The sequence below is a fragment of the Mobula birostris genome, chromosome 9, assembly GCF_030028105.1.
Source record: "Mobula birostris isolate sMobBir1 chromosome 9, sMobBir1.hap1, whole genome shotgun sequence".
In the NCBI taxonomy this organism is placed as follows: domain Eukaryota; kingdom Metazoa; phylum Chordata; class Chondrichthyes; order Myliobatiformes; family Myliobatidae; genus Mobula; species Mobula birostris.
In genome coordinates, this window is record NC_092378.1 from 1292525 (window position 1) to 1311992 (window position 19468).

At 44.0% G+C, this 19468-nt stretch overlaps 1 protein-coding gene across 3 annotated transcripts in view; it reads right to left on the reverse strand.

The window, feature by feature from the left end:
- The window catches only part of ric8b (RIC8 guanine nucleotide exchange factor B), a 105011-nt gene that overhangs the window by 41574 nt on the left and 43969 nt on the right, over positions 1–19468 (reverse strand). The gene's annotated exons all lie outside the window — the stretch shown is intronic.

The window sequence follows — 19468 nt, forward strand, 5'->3', positions numbered from 1 at the left end:
CCCTCATCAGCCAATCCCCCTCACTCAATCACCAGAGGCTGTCGCCTCCCCCATTGCACCAGTGTGCTCTGCCAGTCCCTGTCAAGTTGCTCACATGCTCACTTTGCCACTTCCCATTAATCACATCCTCATTCAGCTGACACCACCTGCTCTGCTCCTCTGATCGGCCATTTCCACCAGACAACACGTAGTGTGACGGCGTCTACCCACATTCACATCTGGCCTGTAATCTGAGAGCTTTCACCTTAAGCCAAGTGCTCAACTATTTATGAATAACACTACTTATGTTAATTGTCACTAAAGAATGCAGCATATTTTCCCAAATAAACCAGGCAAAATCAGGGATGAATTATGAGATGATCATTCCTAGCTGGACTAAAAAGAAGAAAGATTACTTTTATTTGTTACATGTGCATTTAAACATATCGTGAAACGTATTATTTGTGGACTGGCTGTGGCTCACAAGTGTCGCCATGCTTCCAGTGCCAGCACAACACAAACCCATGCACCTTTGCAGTGTGGGAGGAAATGGAAGCACTTGAAGGAATCCCACACGGTCATAGGGAGAATGTACAAACTCCTCACAGAGAGTGGAGGGAATTGAACACAGGTCGGTGGTGCTGTTAGGCATTACGCTAACTGCTATGCTACTGTGTTGATATACTGCTTTTAGGAATATATTCCCAGATTTGGTATATTGTATTAGTTCTGTGTTTCAGCTTGACATGCTAGACAATAAAAGCTGAGGAGAACAAAAGTCCTGCAATACAGACAGTCTTCATCAGACTCTGTGAGTACTTGGTAAGACCCTGCAGGCGGAGGTGCAGAGTCATGGATTGGTATTCAGATGGGAAAGGAAGTGAACTGGTGTCAGTAGGTATCACCATCACTCTCGGAGTCACAGAGAATGCTGACGGCTTCGTACAGGCATATGTTTGGCAAAATAGACCCTTCAGCCCATCCAGTCCATGCAAACTGTTCCCACTGACCTGCACCTGAACCATAGCCCTTCATACCCCAGACCCATCAAAGAATTGGGCCGAAAGGGCCCGTTCTTGTGCTGTATGATTTCATTATGCTGGCTGCTAGACCTAGCTCTCAACAACACTGACAGAACATAGTCATATGTATTTTACTCCTCTTATCAAATACTACCTCCAGGAATTCCTGGGGAAGGACCCCATTTGCTAAATCTCTTTGATTCTCTGCTCTTTTAACCAAGTGAGGTGATGTTGAGTCTGGAATCGGCCCCGAGTGCCTATTCCTCACTGACACTAAGGTCTTCCTTTATGGAGCAAATGCAAGAGACTCCACAACACCTTGGAACATCAGTTTATGGATCACTGTGTTTCAGTAAAAGATCCCTGACTTTCTGATCTCTGTCACTCTGCTGACAGTTTTATTTGCCGGAAGGGGGTATGAAATTCCTTAGCTTCCATCGAGTCTGCCACTATACACAGGTCTACACAAAGCCATTAGCATTCTTCCCCTAGGAGGTAGAACTACACACTGGTGTTGAGCATATATGAGCCCTTATTGCACCCTAGACAGCCCATTAATCATCTTTGGATGACACTCAGCCCCCTCCTGACCAATACACTGAATGAAGCTCCTGACACTCTCAGCCACTTCTCACAGTGAGTGTACACTGACACAAATTACTAGCCGCTCACATTCAGCTGATGAACGGCTCACAGCTTTATAAGCATCATGGCAGAGGGAGCCGCTTTCAAACAGTTCTCCCCAGATCTTTTCACATTAAGCCCACAATAGTTTGGGAACCATTTCATTAAAAGCAAATCCAATATGTTGTTAACTTTTTAAATGTCACGGTTTTTGTACAGCTGTTAATCCCAGCATGTGTTATGAAGACGAAACAGTGGTGGACATATAATTCAAATCTTCAGTGAACCAGGGCTGGGAAAAAAATGTGACAATATATTTAATAATTCATGATCCAGTGTATCATATAAATAGTTATATTTCTGTCTGAATGTGCTGTAATATACTGCTTAAATCCCTTGATATATGTTGTACATATAGAAATTTGATTAACATCATAAACAGGTCAAACTGCAGAATATACAATATGCTTAACTTTATTCAATTCTACAGCTAATATAAGATATTAAAAGCAAGGTTAAAGGATAAAGGAACAGAGTGTAAGATATCAGGGTGATTGAATCAAATCAAAAAGTGATCATGATGATTACCTGAGCACATTGTGGTTTTTCTCATTCTACAGATGCTAGCAGAGAAAGGATTAACATCAGAGCTTGTGTGATTATCCCTGGCTTCAATAATGAGAATAGACAGAGTCTTTTTCCCAGGGTGGAAATGTCAAATACTAGAGGGCATAGGTTTAAGGTGAGAGGGGGGAAATTTAAAGATGATTTATGAGGCAATTTTTTTTTAAACACAGTGGTTGGTTCCTGGAACATGCTGCCAGTGAAAGTGGTGGGACAGATATTATAGCAATGTCTGCAATTAGACAGACACATGAACAGGCAGGGAAAGGAAGGATGTGGGCCATATGTAGGCAGATGGATTTCAGCTGGACTGGCATTGTAGTCGTCACAGATCGTGGACCAAAGGGCCTCTTCCTGTGCTGTAATGTTCTACATTCACCATCATTTTCAAAAGATGATGCTTCAAAAAGTGGCACCTATCATTAAGGACCCTACCACCTCTTATTACCATCATCAGTGAAGAGGTAGAGGAGCCTGAAGATACTCAATGTTTTAGGAACAGCTTCTTCCCCTCTGTCAGCAGATTTCTGAACAGACTTTGAACCCATGAACACTACCAGCAGATTTCTAAATAGACAATTAACCCATAAGACTATAAGACATAAGAGCAGAATTAGCCCATCGAGTCTGCTCCACCAGTCCATCATGGCTGATCCCGGATCCCACTCAACCCCATACACCTGCCTTCTCGCTATATCCTATGATGCCCTGACCAATCAGGAAACGATCAACTTCCGTCTTAAATATACGCACGTACTTGGCCTCCAGCCCAGCCAGTGACAAGAGCATTCCACAGACTCACTACTCTCTGGCTAAAAAAAAAATTCATCCTTACCTCTGTTCCAAAAGGTCACCCCTCAATCTTGTGGCAGTGCGCTCCAATTCTGGATACACCCACCATAGGAAACAACTTCTCCACATCCACCCTATAACAGTCCTTTCAACATCTGGTAGGTTTCAATGGGATCCCCACGCACTCTTCTAAATCCCAGCGAGTACAGGCCCAAAGCTGCCAAATGCTCCTATGTTAACCCTTTCATACCCAGAACCATCCTTGTGAACATCCTCTGGAATCTGCCCAATGACAACACATCCCCTCTGAGATAATCTGCCACGGGCGGCAGTAGAGGCCAAGTCATTGGGTGTATTTAAGGCAGAGATTGATAAGTAAAGGCTATGGTGAGAAGGCGGGGGAGTGGGACTAAATGGGAGAATGGATCAGCTCATGATAAAATGGCGGAGCAGACTCGATGGGCCGAATGGCCAACTTCTGCTCCTTTGTCTTATGGTCTTATAAAGGGCCCAAAACTGTTGACAATACTCCAAGTACAGTCTGACTAGTGACTTATAAAGGCTCAGCCTTATCTCCTTGCTTTTATATTCTATTCCCCTTCAAATAAATGCCAACATTTCATTTGCCTTCTTTACCACAGATTCCACCTGTAAATTAACCTTTAGGGAATCCTGCACGAGGACTCCCAAGTCCCTCTGCGCGTCTAATGTTCGCACTATTATTCCTTTTACCAAAATGCATTATCATACATTTCCCAACACCGTATTCCATATGCCACTTTTTTGCCCATTCTTCCAACTTGTCTAAATATTGCTGCAATCACATTGCTTCCTCAGCACTACCTACCCCTCTACCCATCTTCGTATCATCCGCAAACTTTGCCACATAGCCATCAATTCCATTATCTAAATCACTGACAAACAATGTGAAAAGTAGTGGTCCCAATACTGACCACTGAGGAACACCACTAGTCACCGGCAGCCAGCCAGCAAAGGCCCCGTTTATTCCCACTCACTGCCTCCTGCCTGTCAGCCATTCTGCCAGCATCTTCCCTGTAACACCACAGGATTTTATCTTGTTCAGCAGCCTCATGTGTGGCACCTTATCAAATACCTTCTGAAATCCAAGTAAGTGACTTTCACTGTCTCCTCTTTGTCCACCCTGCTTGTTACCTCCTTGAAGAACTCTAACAGATTTGTCAGGCAAGATTTCTCTTCACAGAAACCATGCTGACTTTGACTTATTTTGTCATTAATCTCCAAGTACCTCGAAACTTCATCTTTAATAATAGACTCCAACACTTTACCAATCACTAAGGCTAGACTAACTGGCCTATAATTTATTTTATTTTGCCTTCCTCCCTTCTTAAAGAGTGGAGTGACATTTTCAATCTTCCAGTCCTCCGGGACCATGCCAGAATTCAGTAATTCTTGAAAGATCATGACCGATGCATCTGTTATCTCTTCAGCAACTTTTCTCAGGACTCTGGGAAGTGGTCCATTTGGCTCAGGTGACTTATCCACCTTAAGACCTTTGAGTTTGCCTAGCACTTTTTCCTTCATAATAGCAATGGCATTCACTCTTACTTTCTGACACTCACGGACCTCTGACACACTGCTAGTGTCTTCCACAGTGAAGACAGAGGCAAAGTACCCATCTGCCATTTCTTTGTTCCCCAATACTATCTCACCAGCATCATTTTCTAGTGGTCCAATATCAACTCTCACCTCCCTTTTACTCTTTAAATAACTGTAAAATAAACTTTTGGTATCCTACTTTATATTATTGGCTAGTCTGCCCTTGGCTCCTAAGGTTGTCATAGCCGGGATGGGTGGTAGTGGGGATATGCTCTCACTGCCTATAAAGTTCTCCAAATGGCACGAGACTCTGACAGCCTCTGACAACCAAGTCCAACTTGTGGCCTTCATGTGTGGCTTAGCTACTAGGCCCGGCGGAACTGCTTCTACTGACAAGAAAGGGGCAAAGGTGGACCACTGGTGCCTCAAAACCAGTTGCTTTGGGCAGGTGGGGCTCGTCAGCCTTGGACAGCAGCCCACCTAGAAGGAGAACTCTGAGTTTAAACCTCTGCTGCCTTGCAGCCATACTCACTCATGGGAAAGGCTTCAGGAGTAAACCCTGAGGATGAAATCCAGAGCTGGGATCCCTAAGGAAGTTTAATGTTGTTTACGACTTCACTCTGGCAACCTCTGCAATGACACTGGTGCCAAGCTGTATCGGCACTTGCCCTTCCCTTGGACTACATCAGTGACGTGGAGAGGGGGAACCCGCTGCATGGGCAACAGGCAGTTCTTCAAATCTTTCCCCCCAGGCTTGTATGCCGGAGAGGCCACAATCCACCAGAGGCGCAAAGGCATAATCCCCTGGGATCGACAGCTGCCTACTCTAATTGCCCTCATATTTCATCTTTTCCCTTCTTTTAGCTTTTTAGTTGCCTTTTGTTGCATTTTAAAAGCTTCCCAATCATCCAACTTCCCACTCACTTTTGCTACCTTATATGTCCTTTCCTTGGCTTTTATGCAGTTTTTAACTTCCTTTGTCAGCCACGGTTGCCTATCCTTGACATCTGAGAACTTCTTCCTTTGTGGGATATATCTATTTTGTGCCTGTGAACTTTTCCCAGAAACTTTCGCCATCTCTGCTCTGCCATCATCCCTACCAGTATCTTCCTTCAATCCATCTGGGCAAGCTTTCTGCGTACGTGCAGAAAGAGTACATAAGAGATTTACAAGGACGTTGCCAGGTCTTGAGGGACTAAATTGTAGGAGAGCTGAACAGGCTAACACTGTATTCCTTGGAGTGCAGCAGATGGAGAGGTGATCTTCTAGAGGTGTATAACATCATGAAGGCTATAGAAAGATGAATACACTCAGTCTTTCACTCAGGATTGAGGGATCATGAACTAAAAGGCATAGGTTAAAGGTGGGAGGGGAGAGATTTAGATTAGATTATGAGGACACTCAGTCCTCGTTTATTGTCATTTAGAAATGCATGCATGCATTAAGAAATTATACAATGTTCCTCCAGAGTGATATCACAAAAAAAAATTAATGGGATTTAATAGGAACTTGAGGGCATCTCTTTTATACAATGGGTGCTGTGTATGTGGCGTGAGCTGCCAGAGGAAGTGGTTAAGGCAGATAAAATAACAACTTTTAAAAGATATTTGGACAGGTGCATGGATTGGAAACATTTAGAGGTTTATGGGCCAAATGCAGGCAAAGAGGATTAGCTTGGATGTCATCTTGGCCAACAAGGACCAGTTGGGCTGACGGGCTGTATAACTCTATGACTCCAAGTAAAGGTGGTGATAACGGGAATCATTATGGGAGCAGTGAATGGCAGATGGAGCCGCAACCAGAACCAGATGGGCGGTGAAGGCACTGGGGGTGGGGGGGGGGGGAAGAATGGCCTGTGTGAAATGGGAAGATGTAACCGGGAGGGGAAGTGGACAAGTAGATGAAGAAGGGTTATGTGTGGTTGGGGGTGGGGGCTAGAAGGTGTGGGAAAGGGGACAAAAATGGGAGAACCAAAGAGGGTTGAGTGAGAGGGTGTGGTGCTGGGGGACAGGCATAAGGGAAAAACATTCACCAAAGGGCAAAGTTGCCTAGTATTGGAAAACTCAAAGATGAAGGATGATTAAGCAACACACATCTAAGTTGCTGGTGAACGCAGCAGGCCAGGCAGCATCTCTAGGAAGAGGTACAGTCGACGTTTCGGGCCGAGACCCTTCGTCAGGACTAACTGAAGGAAGAGCTAGTAAGAGATTTGAAAGTGGGGGGGGGGGCAGGGGAGATCCAAAATGATAGGAGAAGACAGGAGGGGGAGAGATGGCGCCAAGAGCTGGACAGCTGATTGGCAAAAGAGATATGAGAGGATCGTGGGATAGGAGGCCCAGGGAGAAGGAAAAGGGGGAGGGGGAAAAACCCAGAGGATGGGCAAGGGGTATAGTCAGAGGGACAAAGGGAGAAAAAGGAGAAAGAGAGAAAGAATGTGTGTATATAAATAAATAACAGATGGGGTACGAGGGGGAGGTGGGGCATTAGCGGAAGTTTGAGAAGTCAATGTTCATGCCATCAGGTTGGAGGCTACCCAGACGGAATATAAGGTGTTGTTCCTCCAACCTGAGTGTGGCTTCATCTTTACACTAGAGGAGGCCGTGGATAGACATGTCAGAATGGGAATGGGATGTGGAATTAAAATGTGTGGCCACTGGGAGATCCTGCTGTTTTTTTTCTTTTAGAGCACTATGACCTTAGAAACTTCTTCCTCAAAGAAGAAGTTCCTCAAAGAGCAGTCGTCAAACATGGTTAAGACAAAAGTAGGCAGATATTCTTGATAAGGAAGATGATGAAAGGTTACTAGAGGAAGGCAAGAATGTAGAGCTGAGCTTAGAAGGATCAGCTATGATTTTATTGGAAGGTAGATCAGTATGTTTGGGATGAGTGGCCTGCTCCTGTCCTAATTTGTGTGTTCATATAAAAATCTTTTCTCAGGTTACATTGAGGTTATCTAAGTTGCTAAAAGGAAGAAATGGGGTGTAGGGTGTGTCTAGGGAGGGATAGCACCTTCGGTGAAGGGGCATGTTGTGTTCAATCTGGAACAGCTCATTCAACTTTGGTCCCCACTGGACACTCAGCTCTCACCTGTGGCATCCAGCAGCTGTTTGCATGCGACAGAGGCCACACCTCGATAGGCAGACTATACAGGTGAGGATAGCTGGCAAGCCTCATACCCCAGTGAGATAGGGACACACCTGTCCTACTGTGCAAAATCAGCTCTGGGGGACTGAGTAGATGATATCAGCAGTGAGATCCAATCGCCAGGAAGGCAGTTCTGCAATGCTTTGAGGAGAGCGAAAGTTACAGAAGAAGTCATTGTCATCCACTGCAACCAACGAAGACCCCAGCTGTGACAACAACTTGTATCACTTGACTCTGACTTCCAAGGCTGAGAGTGGAACTGCCCCAGTACAATGGCTTTTCCAGTTTAAAACCTCTCCCACACAGGCTTCTTGTTATCATCAGATAGCGGGGGCAACCACGACCAAAAGGAAGAAATATCAGAACCGCTGAGGATGTGAAATAGGATTGAGATTGGAGTGGCACTTAGTGATTTTGTGAGAAGGATAACCTTACAATCAGAGAACCTGAGGGAAGGGTTGAACAGTGTTCCGGAAACAGAGTAGTAAACATTTACTGCTCTGTGCCAGTTTTCTATGACTATATACCTATCTGTAGGGACACTGCACTTTGGTATTTGATGCAAGCAGGAGCCACTGCAGCAGCAAGCAATACCCAACCAACGACTATAGTGAGACTGAACATAGTTTTGCTCTCCTTATTTAACAAGGGATATAATGAAGGAAGAGTGTGGAGCAGGTTTACTGGACTGATTTCTAGGATGAATGACTGACATTCTGAGAAGAGGTTGGGTAAACAGAGTGTATACTGTACTTTTGGAGTTTTTACTTTGGCGGCACAGCAGTGGAAACTTTGAACAGTTTCAAACTCCTGGGAGCTTTCATCTCACATAACTTCTCATAATCCCAGAACACATCTTCCACAATCAAGAAAGGTCACCAATACCTCTACTTTCAGAGGAGGCAGAAGAGAGCTGGAAAATGCACATCCATACTCATGACTTCATACAGGTGCACTGTTGAGAGTATCCTAACGTAACAGCTATGCTGTGAGGTATTTTATTTTAGCAGTTTTCTGTAAGAACAGTGTGTCCTGCTGGTTAGAATGTTTTGGTTTAGGTTAAAGATAAGGGGCCATGTTGTCCAACTTAGGAATGCTGTGTCAGCCAATCAGGATTCTGGGATGCAGTGAAGGTTCTAAAGAGCCCTGTGGGAAGAGATTTCTGAAGCATAGTAGTCTGCTTTGGGGTCCTTTCGACAGGAACTGCAGAACAGGGCACAAGGGAAGATGCAGCAGAATGCCACTGGAACAAGAGTCCCCATTGCAAGAAGTGCCTTGTGCAGATGAATGGCTCCGAGGAAGAAGAGCTAATATTCCTAAGAGAGCCTGTTCATTTAAGATGGTCTTTGAGGGAAATCTGGACCGTGGTGGGTGTTTTCACGCAGACCATGCGTCTAGAGCATGACTTAAGCAATGGACTCCCGACTACTACAGAAACGAGCTCCAATGTTTCTGTGCACATTGGACTGCTTTAACTGTAATGAGCCCTTCTATTTTCCTTTTTTTCCGTAACTGTAAATTTTGTAAATATACTTTCTTTATAATTTTATGCTGGTGGCCAGCATTCTATTCTACGCTGCAGTCTGCTGGGACAGCAGGGTGAGAGCAGCGATGCTGAGGAGATCGATAAGCTCGTCAGGAAGGCTGGTTCTTTTCTGGGGGTGGAACTGCATCCCTTGGCGGTCATGTCTGAGAGGAGGATGCTGCAAAGGCTACGGAGCAATATGGACAATCCCTCTCACCCCCTCCATGACATACTGGACAAACAGAGGAGCACCTTTGGTAATAGACTGACTCCACCACTGAACCCCACAGAAGATCCTTTCTCCCTGCGGCTATAAGACTGCAACTCCTCCTCATAAAGTATATAACTATTTGATTTCATTGCACATCTGCATTTTGCACTATTACTTTTTAATGCACAGATTGCATTTTCTTCTGTACCTCAACGGTTACATTTTATATTTTAAAGTATATATTCTTGACTGAGTAACCTTGCAACAATAATCTCCTTTAGGCTATATAAAGCTTTATATCATCTCATCTATAACTGTGTATAGGCAGAATTTACATAGCATTTGCTCAAATTGAGGTTCCTTTAATCAGAATATTCCGACATTCCTACTTTTGGTGAACCCCAAATCACACTGACCCTAGATGTATACCGCCCGTGAAGGGCCGCCTTCTCACCGCTGAGTCATCTGGCTGTTAGCAGAGTTAACTAACGAGCCAAGTTGGTGTACAAGCCCTGGGTTACACTAACTTGCTCTCAACTTTACTGCAGCATTGTGGGGGCAGGGGTCATCAATGGGTAGTTAAAATTGCCCAATGCATCACCAGCACCAGCCTACCTGCCATCAAGGACAAAGTGTATATACAGAAAGGTGCCAGAAAAAGGTCAGTAACATCATAAAGAATCCCATCAACTCTTCTCACAGACTGTCCCACTCCCATCAGGGAAGGTGTTACGCTGCATCTGTGCTAGGACAACCATACTCAAAAACAATTATGTTCCCAAGCATTAAGGCTGATTAACATCTCACTCATTAATCCACCTCAACACCACTACATCCACATCAGCCACTTGTTTTCACAGCCCCTCAGTACCCTTTATTCTCCCACACACTGCCACGTTAGTTATGTACTTGTGTGTTTTATAGGATTCTTTTTATATTTATTATATTTTTAAGCCTATTACATTTTTAATGCAATATCAGATCGAGAGTAGCAATCATTTTGTTCTCGACACCCATATACTGAAGAACAAGAATAAACAATTTTGAACCTTGAATTTTATTGAAAGTTTATACAGCCCAGAAGAAGTTGGACAGGGTAGAAGAACAGGAATGTAGATCTAGGGGTCACAACTGCAAGATAAAGGGTAGGATGAAAGGAATTTATTTTCTTAGAGCATTCCGAATCTTTGTAATTTCCCAGCTGTCTACAGATATTGTGTCTATAGAAACCATAGAAAAACTACAGCACAGAAACAGGCCTTTTGGCCCTTCTTGGCTACGCCGAACCATTTTCTGCCTAGTCCCACTGACCTGCACATGGACCATATCCCTCCATACACCTCCCATCCATGTATCTGTCCAATTTATTCTTAAATGTTAAAAAAAAGAACCCACATTTACCACCTTGTCTGGCAGCTCATTCTATACTCCCACCACTCTCTGTGTGAAGAAGCCCCCCCTATGTCATTACGTATATTCAAGACAGAGATAGATGGTCTCTGGAGAAGGAAGGGTGATGGCTACTAATTACTGTCTGTTTTCTTATTAACAGAGCAATGTAGTACACCACTTCAAAATAAACCATATAGTTCATAAAGGGACTATATAGTCCTTAAAGGAAAATCCTGCCTGACGAACCTATTACAATTTTTTGAGGAAATTACCAGTAGGCTAGACAAGGGAGATGCAGTGGATGTTGTGTATTTGGATTTTCAGAAGGCCTTTGACAAGGTGCCACACATGAGGCTGCTTAACAAGATAAGAGCCCATGGAATTACGGGAAAGTTACATACGTGGATAGAGCGTTGGCTGATTGGCAGGAAACAGAGAGTGGGAATAAAGGGATCCTATTCTGGTTGGCTGCCGGTTACCAGTGGTGTTCCACAGGGATCAGTGTTGGGGCCGCTTCTTTTTACATTGTACATCAACGATTTGGATTTTGGAATAGAGGGCTTTGTGGCTAAGTTTGCTAACGATACGAAGGTAGGTGGAGGGGCCGGTAGTGCTGAGGAAACGGAGAGTCTGCAGAGAGACTTGGATAGATTGGAAGAATGGGCAGAGAAGTGGCAAATGAAGTACAATGTTGGAAAGTGTACGGTTATGCACTTTGGCAGAAAAAATAAACGGGCAGACTATTATTTAAATGGGGAAAGAATTCAAAGTTCTGAGATGCAACGGGACTTGGGAGTCCTCGTACAGGATTCCCTTAAAGTTAACCTCCAGGTTGAGTCGGTAGTGAAGAAGGTGAATGCAATGTTGGCATTCATTTCTAGAGGAATAGAGTATAGGAGCAGGGATGTGATGTTGAGGCTCTATAAGGCGCTGGTGAGACCTCACTTGGAGTACTGTGGGCAGTTTTGCTCTCCTTATTTAAGAAAGGATGTGCTGACGTTGGAGAGGGTTCAGAGAAGATTCACTAGAATGATTCCGGGAATGAGAGGGTTAACATATGAGGAACGTTTGTCCGCTCTTGGACTGTATTCCTTGGAGTTTAGGAGAATGAGGGGAGACCTCATAGAAACATTTCGAATGTTAAAAGGCATGGACAGAGTGGATGCGGCAAAGTTGTTTCCCATGATGGGGGAGTCTAGTACGAGAGGGCATGACTTCAGGATTGAAGGGCGCCCTTTCAGAAGAGAAACGCGAAAAAATTTTTTTAGTCAGAGGGTGGTGAATCTATGGAATTTGTTGCCACGGGCAGCAGTGGAGGCCAAGTCATTGGGTGTCTTTAAGGCAGAGATTGATAGGTATCTGAGTAGCCAGGGCATCAAAGGTTATGGTGAGAAGGCGGGGCAGTGGGACTAAATAGGATAAAATGGATCAGCTCATGATAAAATGGCAGAGCAGACTCGATGGGCCGAATGGCCTACTTCTGCTCCTTTGTCTTATGGTCTTAGAAACTTGGAATTTTATCTACCCCACATAAGCAGATATATTCAACGCACACAGTCTGAGTATCTGAGATGCTGATGAAGACTCTCAGTCCAACTCAGGCAGCATCGATGGAGAATAAACCGTCAGGATGAGACACTTCACCAGGGTCTCATTCATAGAAACATTTCTTTCAACCCATCTAGGCCATGCCAAACTATTTTCTACTTAGTCCCATTGACCTAAACTTGACCATAGCCCTCCGTACCCCTCCCATCCATGTACCTATCCAAATTTCTCTTAAATGTTGAAATTGAACCCAATTCACCACTTCTGCTGGCAGCTCATCCTACACTTGCATCATACTCCGAATGGAAAAGTTTTCACTCATGTTCCCATTAAACATTTCACCTTTCACCCTTAACCCATGACCTCTAGTTCCAATCTCACCCAACCTCAATGGAAAATGCCTGCTTGCATTTACCTTATCTCTACCCCTGTAATTGCGTATACCCCTATCAAATCTCTCATTCTCAGTCTGAAACATTTGCTGTTTATTCCCTCCATAGATACTACCTGGCTTGAGTTCCTCCAGCATCTTGTGTGTGTGTTGCCTATGATTTCCAGCATCAGCAGAATCTCTTGTGTTTAGCAGAATGATTCAATTTCACCACTTGCTTTGGTATGTCTGGCCTCACAACCAGCCGAAACACCATAGATTTATCTTCCATACAAGGTACATTCAGAAGACACTATGATGTATAACCATTTATGGCTTTGATTATTTTCAACGGATAATTCATCCACTACTAGTTATCTGCACGTGCACACATGGTCAGTGCAACTGCTCTAACAGAGTGTTCAGGTCACAGTGTTGTTCTTTTAGGAAAACATTTCTGGCCTGTTACAAGCAGTCACAAATCACTAAGGAATCAGGTCTCTCTGTAATGAATTACTGGGCATGCTTAGTAAAATTCACCCTCTATACACCCCCCATCTGCCTGTGATGCCATTTCAAAGGAATTCCCAGATCTTTCTGTTTTATTGCACTCCTCAGTGCCCTAACGCTCAATGTGTAAGGTCTACCCTGGTTGGTCATCCTGAACTGCCACACCTCACACAGTCAAAGAGCCACAGAAACAGGCCCTTATACACATCTGGTTATGCCCACCCATTTAAACTGTCCACTCCAATTGAATTGCATAGCCCTCCACACCCCTACCATTCCTGTGCCTATCCAAACTTCTCTTAAACGTTGACATCAAGCTCACATGTACCACTTGCACTGGCAGCTCATTCCACACTCTCACAAACCTGAGTGAAGTTTCCCTTCATGTTCACCTTAATCCTTTCACCTTTCACCCTTAACTCATGATCTCTAGTTGTCGTCCAAACCCAACTTCAGTGGACAAAACCTGCTTGCATTTACCCCATCTATTTCCCCTCAAAGTTTTGTATATCTCTATTAAACCTCCTCTCAGTCTTCTATGTTCCAAGGAATAGAAACATAGAAACATAGAAAATAGGTGCAGAAGTAGGCTATTTGGCCCTTCGAGCCTGCACCGACATTCAGTATGATCATGGCTGATCATCCAACTCAGAACCCTGTACCAGCCTTCCCTCCATACTCCCAATCCCTTTAGCCACAGGGCCATATCTAACTCCCTCTTAAATATAGCCAATGAACTGGCCTCAACTGTTTCCTGTGGCAGAGAATTCCACAGATTCACCACTCTCTATGTGAAGAAGTTTTTCCTCATCTTGGTCCTAAAAGGCTTCCCCTTTATCCTCAAACTGTGACCTCTCGTCCTGGCCTTCCCCAACATCGGGAACAATCTTCCTGCATCTAGCTTGTCCAATTCCTTTAGGATTTTATACGTTTCAATAAGATCCCCCCTCAATCTTCTAAATTCCAAGAAGTATAAGCCTAGTCGATCCAGTCTTTCATCATATGAAAGTCCTGCCATCCCAGGAATCAATCTGGTGAACCTTCTTTGTACTCCCTCTATGGCAAGAATGTCTTTCCTCAGATTAGGGGACCAAAACTGCACACAATACTCCAGGTGTGGTCTCACCAAGGCCTTGTACAACTGCAGTAGTACCTCCCTGCTCCTGTAAAATCTTTCCTTACAACTTAGGTCCTCCATACCGGGCAGCACCCTTGTAAATTTTCTCTGCACAGTTTCAACCTTCTTTACATCTTTTCTGTAGGTAGGTGACCAAAACTGCACAAATGCTCCAAATTAGGCCTCACCAACGTCTTATACAACTTCAATTTAACATCTCATCTCTTGTACTCAATACTTTTTAATGAAGGCTAATGTGCCAAACACTTTTGTTACAACCCTATCTACTTATGCTGCCACTTTCAATAAATAATGGACCCGTATTCCCAGATCCCTTTGTTCTACCCCACTCCTCAATGCCCTACTATTCACAGTGCAAGATCTACCCTGGTTGGTCCCACAAAAGTGCAAAACTTCGCACTTGTCAGCTTTAAATTCCATCTGACCTCTTCAGCTGGTCCAGATCCCACAGCAAGTTCCAGTAGCCTTCCTCACTGTCCACTACATCCACAATCATGGTGTCAATCGGAAATTTGCTGATCCAGCCAACCACATTATCATCGAGATCGTTGATATAGATAACAACAACAGACTTAGCAATGATCCCTGCAACACTCCACCAGTCACAGGCCTCCAGTCAGAGAGGCAACCCTCTACTACCACTCTCTGGCTTCTCCCACAAAGCCAATGTCTAATCCAATTTACTACCTCATCCTGAATGCCAAACGACTAAACCAACCTCCCATGCAGGACCTTGACAAAGGTTTTGTAAAAGGTTTTGAGACAACATCCTCAGCCTTGCCTGCATCAACATTCCTGGTAACTTTCTTGAAAAACTCTGGTTAGACATAAAGGTTGGTTGGATATGACTTACCATGCACAAAATCATGCTGACTATCCCTAATTAGTTCATGTCTACCTAAATACTTATATATCCGGTCCTTTTTCCACTGCTGATGTCAAGCTGACTGGAACAACATTAATGCCCTCCAATCCTTCACTACCACAGCTGTCACTAAGGAGGATTTAAATATAACTGCTAGGTCCCCAGCAATTTCTGCACTTCACTCTCATAGGTCCAAGAGAATATAAGACCCTGGGGATTTATCCACCCTAACTTGCCTCAAGACAGCAAACATCTCCCTCTCTGTAATCTGTACAGGACCCATGACCTCACTGTTGTATTGTCTCACATCTATAGATGCTGTGTCCTCCTCCCAAGTAAAACAGATGCAAAAAATCCATTAAGATTTCCCCCATCTCATTCAACTCCACACAGAGATTACCACTCTGATCTTCCAGAGAACCAATTTGTCCCTTGTTATCAATTTGCTTTTAATACATTTGTAGATTTTCTTTCTCCTCGTCTGCCAGAGCAATCTCATGTCTTCCTTTAACTCCTCTGATACCTTTCTTAAATGCTTTCTTGCATTTCTGATACTCCTGAAGAAACTCATTTGCCTATACCTGCTATGGACCTCTTTGTTTTTCTTAACCAGGCCCTCAATATCTCTTGAAAACCAAGGTTCCATAAATCTGTTATCCTTGCTTTTTATTCTTACAGGAACATATAAACTCTGTACTCTCAAAATGTCACTTCTGCAAGCCTCACGCTTACCATTTACACCTTTGCCAGAAAAGAACCTACCCAATCCACATTTGCCCAATCTCCAATTTAGAATCTCAACCCGAGGAACAGACCTATCCTTTCCCACAACTACCTTGAAACTAATGGCATTATGATTACTAGATCAAAAAATCCAGTAGCAGCTGGATGACCTTCAGCTTGTGTGAGAGAGTGAGGAGATTATTGATCGGAGTTACAGGGAAATAGTCACCCCTAAGTTGCACTAAGTGGGTAGCTGGGTGACTTTCAGGAAAAGAAATGGGAAGGCAAATAGGCAGTTAGCGTATAGCACCCCTGTGGCCATTCCCCTCAATAATGAGTATACTGTTTTGGATAATGTTGTGGGGGATGACCCTTCAGGTTACTAGCACTGAGCATAGGTCTGTGATGCAGAAAGTAAAGAGGGAGAAGACAGGAGTGGCAGTGATAGGAGACTCAATAGTCAGAGGAACAGACAGGAGATTTTGTGGATGTGAACAGGACACCTGGATGGTATGTTGCCTCTCCGGTGCCAGGGTCAACGATGTCTTGAATTGTGTCCACAACACTTTGGAGAGGGAGGGAGAGTAGCCAGATGTCTTGGTACATATTGGTACCAACGGCTTAGGAAGGAAAAGCAATGAGGTCCTGAAGAGAGAATTTCGAGAGCTAGGCAGAAAGCTGAGAAGCAGGATGTCCAGGGTACTAATTTCTGGATTGCTACCTGTGTCGTGCACCAGTGAGGGTAGAAACAGGATGATTTGGCAGATAAATGCATGGTTGAGAAGCTGGTGCAGGGAACAGGGCTTCAGGTTCTTGGATAATTGGGATCTCTTCTAGGGGATGAATAACCTGTACAAAAGGGATGGGTGGCACCTGAACCAGAGGGGGTCCAATATTCTTGCAGGCAGGTTTGTTAGAGCTGTTGGGGAGGATTTAAACTAAAAAGCAAAGATAGTGTGCAGTCAGATTGTTAGGAAGGGCAGGCAGATGACAGGACAAAACTGCAGCCAGCAGGGTGAGTATCAGTGCATTAGGGATGCAGAATCAAAAAGGGTAGCAAATACAGTACTCAAAGTGTTATATCTCAATGCACAGAGTATAAGAAATAAGGTGGATGACCTTCTTACACTTTTACAGTTTGTTGGACATGAAGTTGTGGCCATCACTGAATCGTGGCTGAAGAATGGTTGCAATTCGGAGCTGAACGTCCAAGTTTACACGTTGTATCAGATGGATGGGAAGCTAAGTAGAGGGGGTAGCGTGGCTCTGCTGATGAAGAATGGCATCAAATCATCGGAAAAATGTGACACAGGATCGGAAGATGTTGAATCCCTGTGCACTGAGTTAAGAAATTGCAAGAGTAAAAGGACCGTGATGGCAGTTACATACAGGCCTCCAAACAGTAGCTGGGATGTGGACTACAGGTTTCAACAGGAAACAGAAAAGTTCTGTTAAAAGGGCAATTTTTTGACAGTCATGGGAGATTTTAACATGCAGGTACATTGGGAAAATCAGGTTCGTAACGAATTCCAAGACAGTAAATTTGTTGAATGTCATGAGATGGCTTTTTAGAGCAGTTTGTCATTGAGCCTACTAGGGCATCGTAGTTGGATTGGGTGTTACATAATGAACCGATGGCAATTAGGGAGCTTAAGGTAAAGGGACACTTATGAAGTAGTGATCAGAATATGACTGAGCTCAACTTGAAATTCAATATGGAGAAAGTAAAGTCTGACATAGCAGTATTTCAGTGGAGTAAAGGAAATTACAGTGGTATGAGAGGAGTTAGCTAAAGTAAAATGGAAGGAGATGCTGGCAGGGATGACAACAGAGAAGCAATGGCTTGAGTTTCTGGGAAAAATGAGAAGGTGTAGGATAGATGTATTCCAAAATCAAAGCAACACTCAAATGGCAAAATAGTACAACTGTGGCTGACAAGGGAAGTTAAAGCTAATATTAAACCAAAAGAGAGGGCACACAACAAAGCAAAAATCTGCACGAAGACAGAGGATTGGGAAGCTTTTAAGTGTTGAGGGATCAGGTAGGCTGCAGGAGAACTTAGACAGTTTAGGAGAATGGGTGAGAAAGTGGGAAATGAAATACAATGTTGGAAAATACATGGTCATGTACTTTAGTAGTAGAAATAAATGTGCAGACTATTTTCTAAATGGGAAGAAAACCCCAAAATCTGAGGGACTTGAGAGTATTTGTGCAGATCATTCTAAAAGTTAACTTGCTGGTTGTGTCGGTGGTGAGGAAGGCAAACGCATTGTTAACATTCATTTCAAGAGCAGGCATGTGATGCTGAGGCTTGATAAGGCATTGGTGAGGCCTCATCTTGAGTACTGTGAACAGTTATGGGTTCCTCATTTAAGAAAAGATGCACTGGCTTTGGAGAGGGTCCTGAGGAGATTCACAAGGATAATTCCGGGAATGAAATGGTTATCATATGAGGAACGTTTGATGGCTCTGGGTCTGTACTCACTGGAATTTAGAAGGATGGGGGAGATCTCATTGAAACCTTTTGAATGTTGAAAGGCCTAGACAGAGTAGATGTGGAAAGAATGTTTCCAATGGTGGAGGAGTCTTGGACAAGAGGGCACACCCTCATGATAGAGGGGCATCCATTTAAAACAGAGATGTAGAGAAATTTCTTTAGCTAGAGGTGGTGAATTTGTGGAATTTGTTGCCACATGCAGCTGTGGAGGCCAGGTTGTTGGGTGTATTTAAGGCACAGATTGATAGGTTCTTGATTGGCCATGGCATCAAAGGTTACAGGGAGAAGGCCAGGGAGTGGGCTGAAGAGGGGAGAAAAAAAGGATCAGCCATGATTGAATGGCAGAGCAGACTCGATGGGCCAAAGTGCCTAATTTTGCTCCCGTGTCTTATGGTCTAGATGCAGAGTGTTCCCCCACACAGACTTCTGTGGCTTGTTCTGTCTCAATCCATAATAGGCACTCTCTTGTTGGGACTTCTATGCACTGACTAAGGAATCTTTCCAGAACACATCTGACAAACTCTTTCACAGTATGCAAATCACACTCAATATGTGGAAAGTTAAAACCACCTACTATCACAATTTTATGTTTCTTGCAGGTAGGCAATAAATGAAACCTTACCAGAATCAGCCACACTCTGGAAACAGATGAAGGAACAAAAGCAATTTGTTTACCTAATAATTCTCTCTACAAAAGGAGGTGGAAGGTGCTCCTCCCTCTGTTAGCCTGCAGGTCACCCTTGGGCAAGGTGTAATACCTGCTTAGCACCCCCCCCTCCTCAAATCAGGGTCACCTTGAAGCCATAAGAGCAGCTAGTGGATGGTCATATGAGCAGATGCCGCATATTACAAGTTCTGGTTACATGACCACTGACACCAGGCAAACAATCTTTGAAGAGTATTGATAATGGCTGGGGTCACTCGTC